The sequence below is a fragment of the Mustela putorius genome, unplaced genomic scaffold (assembly GCF_011764305.1).
Source record: "Mustela putorius furo isolate JIRA1106 unplaced genomic scaffold, ASM1176430v1.1 tig00003836_pilon_pilon_pilon, whole genome shotgun sequence".
NCBI classification, from domain to species: domain Eukaryota; kingdom Metazoa; phylum Chordata; class Mammalia; order Carnivora; family Mustelidae; genus Mustela; species Mustela putorius.
In genome coordinates, this window is record NW_025421989.1 from 23,487,406 (window position 1) to 23,499,684 (window position 12,279).

Genomic DNA, 12,279 nt, shown 5'->3' on the forward strand with positions numbered 1-12,279 from the left:
TAAGGGTATACTGAAAATCAGCCTCAGTATAGAACAATGTCACATTCCTATAAATAAAAGAAAATAATTCTGGAGAGGTCAACTTCCCAGAATGCCACAGCTATCAATAATAGGATAGCTCTTCTGGACATCTTCTAAAATAAAGGCAAGTAGTCCAAATCTTAGGTGAAGCCTTTGAATGTGATAATAATCATAGTCCATCACCATTTTTTAGCATTGCATAATGTTCAATGAATTTTCATGTACATGATCCCAAACTCAGTTTTTATTTGCCACTTAATATAATGTTGGTTTCTGTAGACTTTCTTTTCATATGATATAACCTTTTTTTCCTGATGTTCTTCACAGACAGTTTAGTCCTTGTCATCCAAGAGATAGCTAGGTATCAAGGTTTCTGAACAATATTTGGTATCATGCTTTCAGAATCTTTTGAAAAGATATGCCTCAGGCTATTCATCATTTCACATCTCTCTCAGATCTATCCTGACATGCAACTTAGAAAGACCTTCTGTTATACTTTTCAGAATTATTGTCATTCAATATCTTACTTGCATCCTCACCACCTGTGCCTTACCCACATCAACAGCACCTATTGATCAAAAATTTAAATGATAAAGAAATTCCTTCTAAGGTTCTCTTCTATAGGTTCAAAAAAATGTTTCTTATATTTGTAAAGAACTTTATAACTTACAAGTGGTTTCACATATATTATGTTATTGGACATATCTGTTTTGAGAGACACAAAATTGTAAACATATTATGATCTGCATCACTTTCCTAGCACTCTCGGTGTCCCCCAGCACAGTTTCCTAAAATTGTTGATGATCTCATTTATATTATTTAGGTTATCTTATCTAAGGTACTACACCATGTTGTTAAGACGATGATTCAATTTTTTTTAAGTATATGAAAGTTCTGTTATAAAAATGTGGGATTCCAAATAGCTACTTGCAATATACAAGTAATTTTCAAAGTGTGGATCCTGGAACAGTTATATCAGAAACTTATGAATTAAAAAAAATGTTAATTATAACAAATACCCATATCAATAGTTACAGATGCAGATCTTGCAGAATCTCTTGATTCCTAATAAATCAGAATCTCTAGAAATGAATTCATAGAATCTGAAATTTTAGCCATCTGAGAGGTTGCTTTACACCCCCAAAGTCTGAGAACTATTGCTTAGCAATGAGCTTGCTTTTCTTAGGATTCCCACTGCAACTTAGAATAAAGTTCTGTGCCTTTACAAGCTTCAAGAACTCTTTAAGGCAATTAGCATACCATTTAGCAAGTAATTCAAATTTAAGAATAAAGAACAATGGTATTTAAATTATCATCAAAACATACTTCTGTGCAGTGCCCTGTACTTGGTGCTCTCAAAACTGTAGAAACTGATACAACTTCATAATAAATATTCAATCCGTAATGATGAGCTCTGTCAATCTTAAAAAAGATAAATGTAGAGTTTAATTAGAAAATAGATGTCTCTCTGATGTGAGGTGAAAGTTGGATAAAATCCTCTTGTGTCTGCTTCATAAGGTACTATTCAGGATATGTCATTGTTATAATTTGAAAAGTATTATTCAGAAAGAAGACAGACTTCTGTTCAGTAGCTTTGACTATAAGGAGTCCAAGAAATAAAAGCCAAGTGGATGAAAGCTAAGACAGAGTACTGAATTTAAAAATTATCACCTATCTTTAAAGTTAACTGAAGAATTATAACCAAATCCCAACTCACCTCTCAACAAAATGATAGGCCAAGGGTTCTTTACAATATGAGATACTGTTCTTGATGTAAACTTAAGTGAGGAAATTTCCTATTCCATGATGCTTGGCTTGTGTTCCTTCACTATGAATTATGTTCTGGTATTTTTAGATTACTGAAAGTATCAAAGTAAATTGAGTTAGATATATTGTATTCATGTCTTTTGTGAGTTTAAAACAGCTCATTCTGTAAGATGGCAATCAGCTGACATCAATCTGACTCTGAAAGGGAAGTTTAGCTCAGACCCTGTCAGCTGGAGGCAGTAAAGAGCAGATATTTGGTCCAAGTCTGGGGAAAACTGGCAAAAATAATGGTAGAAATTTAGATTTCTTAATTCACTGTACATAGACAGCAGTTAGCTCTTGCCACAATAACACTTCACGATAAACATCACCAAATATCCGGGGTCAACAGTAGTAAGAGCTTTTGATTTGCCTGTCTGGAGTTGCCTACTGACCTTGCCTGAGGATCAACTGGCTGCTGGTTGACCTCAGCTGTCCTTAACTCAAAGGACTGGAAAAACTCCATTTAGTCTACATGTCTTTCATCATCTCGAAACTTATTCCAGGCATATTCCTATGGCAATAGCTAAGGTACAAAAGACAGCAAGTGGAAATGTGCAAGAGATCTGGAGGCCTAAGCTCAAGGCTGGAAAGCAGTCACTTTTGCCATATAATATGGAGTGGAGCGAGTCATAAAATCAGTCCAGATTCAAGAGATGGGAAAATAAACTATGCGTCTTTAGCAAGAGGAATTATAAAGTCTCATGGTAAAGGGCATGAATATAAGCGAAGAAGGAAGAATTGGAGTCATCATTGTAATTTTCCATTGTATGCAATATTGAGCTCCTAACCTCTATAGATCCATGCTATGCAAAGTAGATAACAAGAAGTATAACACCTCACAGTGATTCTCAAACATCGAGTGATTGTTAAACACAAACTGTTTGGCCCCGCCCCCCAGAGTTTCTGACTCTGGAAGTCAAGGGTTGAATCTGAGAATATCCATTTCTAGTGAGTACCCTGATATTGCTGGTTCAGAGGCCATACTTTGAGAGCCATTGTTCTACGAATTTGGAATTAATAGGAATTTATTGGGCTACTAAGACAACCAAGAGGCATTCATATTTATAGAAAAGGCAGCTTGAAGTAAAATAGAATTTTTTTTAAAGATTTTATTTATTTATTTGACAGATAGAGATCACAAGTAGGCAGAGAGGCAGGCAGAGAGAGAGAGGAGGAAACAGGCTTCCCGCTGAGCAGAGAGCGCCATGTGGGGCTCGATCCCAGGACCCTAGGATCATGACCTGAGCCAAAGGCAGAGGCTTTAACCCACTGAGCCACCCAGGCGCCCCTTGAAGTAAAATAGAATTTGAGTGACATCATTTCCCAGATATCTAAACAGCTCATTTAGAATAAGCAGATTAATCAGGGGCCATCACCGTGATCTTAACATTATCCTATTTAACTGCCCAGGTAGCCTAGCAAACAATGTGGGGCTGAGAATGAATGACCCATCTAATGTCTATTGAAAGTCACACAAACATCTACATGGGCAAACAAATTATGATAGCATCATTTTACTGGAAAAATTAATAAAAGTTTGAGATACCCATCACAGTTTAAGTCAGTCAGTAAAAGCACCCAACTTCTTATTCTAAGATCAAATTAGCCACAGGTTGGGGGACAGAGATAAGCATTTAGAACTGAGGTTCTGTGTGAGATTTCCCTTTTTAAGCCTTGATTTCTGCTGAGACATGATAATAATAAGTTAAGGGTTTATTTCTGAGGGAGGAGAAATCACAATGAAGCAATGAATAAATGAGACCTTAATTTGGGAGAGAGTAGGAAAATGCTGTTAAACTATTTTCAGGGGAATCAGTGAACTACAACGAGCAACAATAATGTGATAAAATTTGAAGTACTGAATATTGAGACCTATGTGAGACTCAGCTTAGCCTGACACCACAGTTAAGTACTGAGCAGAAAGAAAGAGCAAATAAGTCATTATTAGGCAAATGAAAAGCAGATTACATTAAAAAAAAGAAAAAAGAATGCTACCTCAAAAAGTAAAGTGTTCAGGCAAATAACAAAAGTGAATCAGTATTTCCAGATCTCTATCTTTGGCTGCATCTTTAACCTAGTACTAAATACAACAAAAAAGTAAGAACGTTCAAAGAACATATGAACTCATTTGATATTAACCTTATTAGTGTCTCTAAATGTTCCAAAATTGAAATTCATACAACAGAAAAGGAACCAGAAGAAAGGGAAGCATATTTTCAAAGTTTTAAACTTTTCTTTACTGATGCCCAGTCTTATGTTTAATTTTAAAATGGAAAAAAAAGTTTACATAACTGCACTAAAGGGCAAAATGATATTTTTGGAATAAATATAAACCTTCTACGCTAACACAGATGAGGAAGCATTTTGCAAATTAACTTAATAAAGTGCATTATGAGAGTATGAATTTAATAATATAATATCAAGTAGCATTTATTCAATCATAAATATCCATTTGCATACTTCAGTTCCAACATGAACTAAAGGCATAGAAGACAATGGTTTTCCCACTGAGAGATGTCTCTCTCTTCATCAGCATTAGTTTCCTAGACCACACAAACACATTGAGAATTGAAATCCAATTTGACTAAAATGCTAAGGATGATTTCACACTGAGGTTATTTTTATCTTTCTATCTAATTGAGTGGTTTCCCTATGAAGTTCCCCACCTCTACCTCTTCCATCCACTGCCATATAGTGAAAATATTCTGGAAAATCCGTAAGAATTCATAGATTTTTTCCTTTATGGTAGTTATCACACAATCGTAGTTTCTCATTTGTTTTTTCATGTTAACCAAAAAGAAAAATTACATGAGAGCATCTCTAAAGATAGCAAGTGGCTTTTTAGTTATCTGTGAAAACTTGCTTTAAATATAAGTGGAGGGAAATCATTGGAAGTTAGGGAAAGAAAATATGTAGAGAAAAAGGCCTATCAATTGAAAAAATATATATATACATATTAGCATATATCTGATATATATGAATATGTATATATCATGTTCTTCTCCTCTATCAGAATAGGAAGATGAATTTAATCAGGTCTAAGGATGGGGGCTGGAGGCAGAAATGCAAATAAAGGAAGAGGAAACAAAATGCAGACAAATTTCTTAAATATATTTCCCCAGTAATTGGGGCATATGAGTCTTCACTATGCTCAAAAGACAAAGAAATGTTGCCAGTCATTAGACTTTTCATAAAAGCTACTTTTCTAAATTCTTTTGACCTCAGCAAGGAGAATTTTGGAAGTTGTGGGATTAAGCTTCAGGGTTAAGTTGCTGATGTCTAGATAACTTAGAATTTAATTCAAATAGAAACCAAAGCCCTTGGGTGGATGAAAAATTTATCAAACTGGTTCCATTTTTAAAAAGATTCTTACAGTCATATAACTAAATGCACTTGTGCTTCTGAAGAAGATAAATTACCTATTTGTAGCATATGAATTCCAGAGTGCAATGCCTTGATTTAATGCATACAGCACACCAGTGAGCCAAATTTTACCAAAATCCAACAAATTTAAGTGAGAAGAATAATGTTTCTCCTGAGTATTCATTCCAGAATCTATTTAAATCTAGCCCAAAATGTGTCATACTTCTCCAGGTGGATAGATTAGAATCTATAAGAAACAAGCCAGCCCTAATTTCTCCCCTAGATATTTCATTGTGCTGCAGTTATACTATCATTGAAAACATCTGGGATTCTATTCCCAGGTTTATTAATGGTACACCACAGTCATTAGCATTGTAAAATCCCTCTTGTGGTCTCTGAGTGAGGCTAGACCCTCTTAAGGCCACCATGGATTCTCTGAGTGGTCCAGGCTAAAATGGCCTCTGATACCAACTGCATCTGACATCTGTGATGTCAGAGACCAGTTCAGCTGAAGACTACTTGAAGAACACATTTTCATCTGAAATTAATTCCAGGCACAACTTTTGTTTCCCACTACTTTTTATGTAACAGAAAAGTAAAATAGTCCATTTTTTCAGGGAATGCTTTGAAGCTCAAAAACAGGACAGATCGATTAAATATCTAAATATACATAGTGATTGACAACATCTTTTCCCCCGTAATAATAACAGTGAAGTTTTATTGAGAGTTTACTATGCCATAGACACTGTGGTAAGACTTTACTGGCTTATTTCATTAAATCTTCACAAACATTCCACAACCCAGGTTCTGTTACTATCTCCATTTCACAAAAGTCAGTGAGGATTAGAGAAATTAAGTAAATTTCCTAGAGTCATCCCTAGTAAGTAGTTGAACCCAAGAACTTGGGTGATTTTTTCTTTTCAAAAGTACCTGTCTTGTCTTCCTTAAAGATGTCAATGAAAGAAGTAGTGAGACAGGATATAAAGGAGGGAGAGAGAGAAAAAAAAATGGATTTGGCTAGAGGTTGAGTCACTTTACCCTGTTCCTTCTCTCAGACAATACTTGAGGAGAATTCTGATGCCAGATAGTGAAAGCAAAAAGATTTCAAGAGAAAGAATCTTTTCTTGGCCACTGATATGTCCCTCAAAGCCCAACTTCTCTGGTAACACAGTTAGTGTACTTAAAAAAAAAAAAAAAAAAAAAAAAGGAAGTATTTTAGAACTCTAGAGATCTTCCTCTTTAACTTTCTACTGTATGCCAAGAGAAAACTGATTCAAATAGATAATCTAAGTGTATTCTAAGAATGGTATGATTACCAAATATTCAGATAATCTCTATGCACAGCATATATATTATGTAATGGATACGTATTCTTATGTTACCAAGGAATTTTATTATAACTTAACAGGAAATAACATAGATAATATTTTTTTTCTGTCTTGAATTTAGCTCCAAATTACTAGCACTGGATTTATTTGCATGTGATAGGAATGATAGGAATGAATTTGACCAAAGGAACCATTTTGAATAACACAGGTAGGGGAAAAACATTATGCTGTTCAATTTCTGAAATATTCACCTTCTTTTTTCCTACAACTTTGTGGTTAGCTTAATGCTTTTCATTAGAAACATTAAACTTACTAATGCCACAGGGAACTTTAAAATACCAGAGTATTCCCATAAACAATCCATATAGCATATGTAATTGGACTGGCTCACATAAAATATTTTACCTCTTTAGTGAGTATGGAGACAGAAAAGCACCCAAAATCTTCTCTTGTATAAGTATTCTTACAAGTAAAAATCTCCTTACAAAGAACATTCCACTACTCCCCAGAACTTAAGTTGAATAATTTGCCCCACTGTAGTAAAATAAGGTCTTGGAGATACTGTACTTTTTTTTTTCCAGAAAGGGAGGGGGGAAATAGGGTGAGAGAAAGAGAGAATCCTAAGCAGGTTCCATACCCAGCATGGAGCCCGACATGGGGCTCAATCTCACAACCCTGAGATCATGACCTGAGCCAAAATCAAGAGTTAGACACTTAACGGACTGAGCCACCCAGATGCCCCCAAAATACTATATTCTTAATGGCAATTTGGGGGGGCACATTCTGAACTCTTCCAAGATGTAGAGATCTCACATTTTCTATCTTAATGTGTACAGACACTAACAGATCCTACCTTTAGGCTTCATTGCAATATTTTGAATGTGACTGAATAAAATGATTTGTACTGTTATCCATAAAGGAGGGGAAAACCCTGCCTCACAGAGTACTAATCTAGAATTCTACTGCTCCCGCTTTTGGTCCCAACTCCAGCACCATGTATACTTGTTTCCATTGTATCACTTGCCTATGACCTCAGTTGCCTTATCTATAAAATGAACAAATTACGGCTCCTCTGTCTTAAAGAGTTATTGTGAGAATGACAAAGCAATGTACCAGTGAAAATAAGTGTTCATATCATAATTTCATATTACTCAGCTCCCCTTCTCTCTCCAGTAACACAGCCAGGCCACTATCCTCACCCCATACCCTCACAAGTATGTTTTCCTTTATTGGCTTCAGTCTTGTCCTTTATCTTTTTACTTTCCAACCTCTTTATTATTTTTCCATTCTTCCTCAGATTGATTTTCTTTCCTCTATGGCCCTAAAATCACTTGTCTTCCTGTCCTTGGGGGTGATCAGAGCAAGCCACCATACAGGTCTCTGTGATCAGTTAGGTCTTCCTGACAATCACGTGCTAGCAATATTTACTTGGCATTATGTCCACTAGCTCCCCACACTTCACCTACAGAATTGATTTGATTGAACATTCAAGAATTATGAGTTTATCAGTTAGTTCTTCTAAAAAAAGGGAATTCAACTGAACCTAGAATTGTGCTTATGGCACAACATAATGCTTATGTCAGTTATTTTTTAAAAAGTATTCTCTATAGGGTCGCCTGGGTGGCTCACTCAGTTAAGCCTCAGACTCTTGGTTCAGCTCAGATCATGATCTCATGAGCCATGAGATCAGCTCTTGTGTAAGACTCCCCACTCAGTGGAGCATCTGCTTGAGATTCTCTCCCTCTGCCCCTCCCCCACACATGCTCATGCACTCTCGCTCTCACAAATAAATAAATAAATAATAAAAAGTATTCTCTGGTGATTATTAGGAATGTAGTGTAACCTAAGCAAATGAAACAATCAAAACTAGAAGGCAACCAACAGAATGGGAGAAGATATTTATAAATGACTTATCAGATAAAGGGCTAGTATCCAAAATCTATGAAGAACTCATCAAACTCAACACCCAAAAAACAAATAATCCAGTTAAGAAATGGGCAGAAGACATGAACAGACACTTCTCCAATGAAAACATACAAATGGCTATAGACACATGAACATGAAAAGATGCTAAACATCATTCATCATCAGGGGAATACAAATCACATCCACAACGAGATAGCTACCACCTCACACCTGTCAGAATGACTAAAATTAACAATTCAGGAAGCAACATATATTGGTGAGGAGAAAGGGGAATGCTTTTGCATTGCTGGTGGGAATGCAAACTGGTGCAATCACCGGAAAACAATATGGAGGTTCCTCAAAAAGTTAAAAATACAACTACAACTCAGCAATTGTGCTTCTGCAATTGGTTACAAAATGATCTTAACTGCAAAGGATACCAAAGTGCTGATTCAAAGGGGCACATGTACCCCAATGTTTATAGCAGCACTATCAACAATACCTAAATTATGGAAAGAACCCAAATGTCCACTGACTGATGACTGGATAAAGAAAATATGGTATGTATGTATGTATGTATGTGTGTGCATATATGTGTGTGTGTGTATATATATATATATATATGTATAAGAATATTACTCAGAAATCAAAAAGAATGAAATCTTGCCATTTTGCAATGAGGATGGAGCTTGAGTATATTATGCTAAGGGAAATAAGTCAGAGAAACACAAATATTGTATTATTTCACTTATATGTGGAATTTAGGAAACCAAACAGATGAACTTAGGGGAAGGGAAAGAAAAATAAAATAAGATAGAAACAGAGCGGGAGGCAAAACAAAAAAGACTCTTAACTAAAGAGAACAGGCTGAGGGTTGCTGGAGGGCAGGTAAGCGGCAGGAGGGGGTGGGCTAAATGGGTGATGGACATTAAGGAGGGCACTTTTTAGGATGAGCCCAGGTGTTATATGTAAGTGATGAATCACTAAATTCTATACCTGAAACCAATACTCCACTCTATGTTGTTAACTAACTTGAATTTCAATTTTTTTTAAAAGTCCTTATTTTAGTACATGCATTTTATATATATATACACACATTAAAAGTAGATTTTATATAAGTTTTTTAGCATTCCTTTTTTTAAATTAAATCTCCAGTGTGTACAAAGCTAAAGAAAGACTTTACAGATTATTTAAGTTGTGCACAATTTAAGAGCCTATTTCAATGAATACCTGGGGTAAAACAGTGCTAGGGAGTATAGAATGTTTTGTACTCTACCAATAGAATTCATGGAAAAGAGAAGGAATTATTTTTTCTTTTGCTGCTACCAATTCTTTCATGTATGGAAACTTTATATATTTTAATTGAACACATTGGTATGTCTTCTATATCTCTATGAAAACATATATATTATGAAAGTTTTATCATATTTCTAATTTCAAATACTGAGCCACCCTGTACAAATTCCCTGGGGGAAAAAAGCAATTTATCAAGAAAATGTATAAGGCAGGGGTGCCTGAGTAGTTCAGTCTTTAAGCGTCTGCCTTCAGCTCCAGTCATGATCCCAGGGTCCTGGGATCGAGCCCTGCCATCAGGCTCCCTGCTCACCTGGAAGCCTGCTTCTCCCCCTCTGACTCCATCTGCTTTTGCTCCCTATCTTGCTATGTCTCTCTCTAATAAATAAAATCTTTTTTTAAAATGTATAAGGCAATTGGAGATTATGTTTTATCAGCAAAGTCTTCATAAGAAACTAGGGTTAAATTCTGTGACTTGAACAGCTACAGTTAAAAATCATCTAAGTACAAAAGGATGTACAAATTCTGAAATATATTTATTTTTAAGAAAGTGAAATACAGTGCCTCTAGTGAGTTATAAACAAATAGCAAAAAAAAAAAGACAGTAAGTTAAACATGGCTGTCTGGAATAATCCTTTCCTTCTGTCTGAAACAGTTCTATATATTTCAAATATAACCAAAAAATTGGAGGTAAGCATGATTATATACATTATATTTGAGGAAACCTAGGATCTGCCGGCATGAGTATCATGCTAAGGGTTACTCGGGGTGGCTCTGGTTGTTGTAAAGGCATCTACAATTTTCCAAAGACTGTCCTGTACAAATCCACTCTTGTTTTCATTTGTTACAGAGCTTCACCACTCTCCTGGTCTTTTCAGGAAAGCAGAGTCCTGTTTCCCTCAGCACCTCCCAGTAGAGATGGGAGAAAGGCTCCTCTGAAAGTTCTAGGACCCCTACAAAAATGTTCCTAGAAGCTTAATTATTCCTGGGTTATTAAAAGGGAGGATGGCCTCCTGGGACCAACTGAATGCTGACTAGCTACTGTTGGTGTGTGATCATGGGGAGGGGAATTAGAACTAGATGGCAGTGTGCAAATGCCAGCTCTGTCTCCTTTTACGTGCCCTACTAATCTTCACCTAAACACATTTATAATCTCACTCTAACCCTTCCACCACTGGATCCCAGTCCTCTTTCTGAGGATGAAGTATCCTAGTTGTTCATCTTTACTTTCATCCATGATGCTGAAATAAATTTAAATCCTATTTTATTTTGGCCCTTCAGTTTTGTTATCTGGTAATAAGCTTCTGCATGTAAAACAAAACAACAAAACTTCCGTCTTCTCTCTCAAAAAACTTGTCTTAAAAATCAAGAGCCTGTGCCTTTAAAACCCCACATACATTAAAAGAGTTTATTCTTTTGTTGTTTCTGAACTTTTCTGTGCCCTACCTTCCCTAGGGCAAATAATTAAATGCCTTGCTGAACTCAGTGGACTCAATGGGATCAAAAGAATGTGGGAGAATTAGGGGAAGGATAGTGAAGAATATTAATATTGGTTAATGTCATCCAAATGTCATTCCACCCACAAGAGCATCTATTCAAATGGCCCTCTGGGCTGACCTGAATTAGTGATGAAGATCTGACTCAGTAATAGCCACCTGTAAATGTACCAAGAGCCAAGGGTTATAAGGTACAAAAGCTCTACCTGATATTAGTCCTCACTGTACCTGGTGAATATTGGAGCTCATCAAAGTAAACTGTAAACAACTGATTGACAGTAACAGGAAAACAACAGCTAAATCACAAAAGTGTCAGAAAACTAGAGAAGGGAAAATAACATCACTTACTAGCGATCTGTCTTATCCAGAATTATCTTCCAATTATATACCAGTGTTTCTAAGCAAATGTTGTCACTACTTCACCTTTTCTCATCCCAAAATTTGTATCATAAAATTCCAAAAACAATTTAACTGAGTGAGCCTCTGCATCTTGTAACATGAAAGAGCTTAAATAATTCTGGCTGACTGTAAATCCATTATTCAAACACAATATTTCAGTAAAGCTTGTGTTTACATCCCATGTGACTTACCTATGGTAGAATGTTAACACTGGCTCACAATTTGTTCATGTTTCCCTGTATCCGCAACCTCAAATAGCATAATACCCCTTTCAAAAAGTTCAAAATTTATCAAAACTAAATAATATATATTTAAACTATTGTGTTTAAAGAGTGTGACAAATACCAAATTCAGGATACCTGAAGGTAGAGGGGAATGGTGGAAACACAATAGAGAAAGAGCCTATGAACGGTAAGCTAATTGTACAGATGTCTTCTGGGGTTGGGTGGCGGGTTCTTGGGTGTTCATTATGTAAAGAATAAGTAAAAATGAAGTCCAAACATGAACAAGTGGTGATAATGCATCATCAACCAATAATTATGTCTGACCAGTTCTGTTCGACCGAGGCTCCACAAAATTAACAAATAAATGAATGGCAAAGTTACATAAACAAATGCAAACAAAATGGAATCAGGGTACTTAGTCTTAATATATCAGTTTAAGCC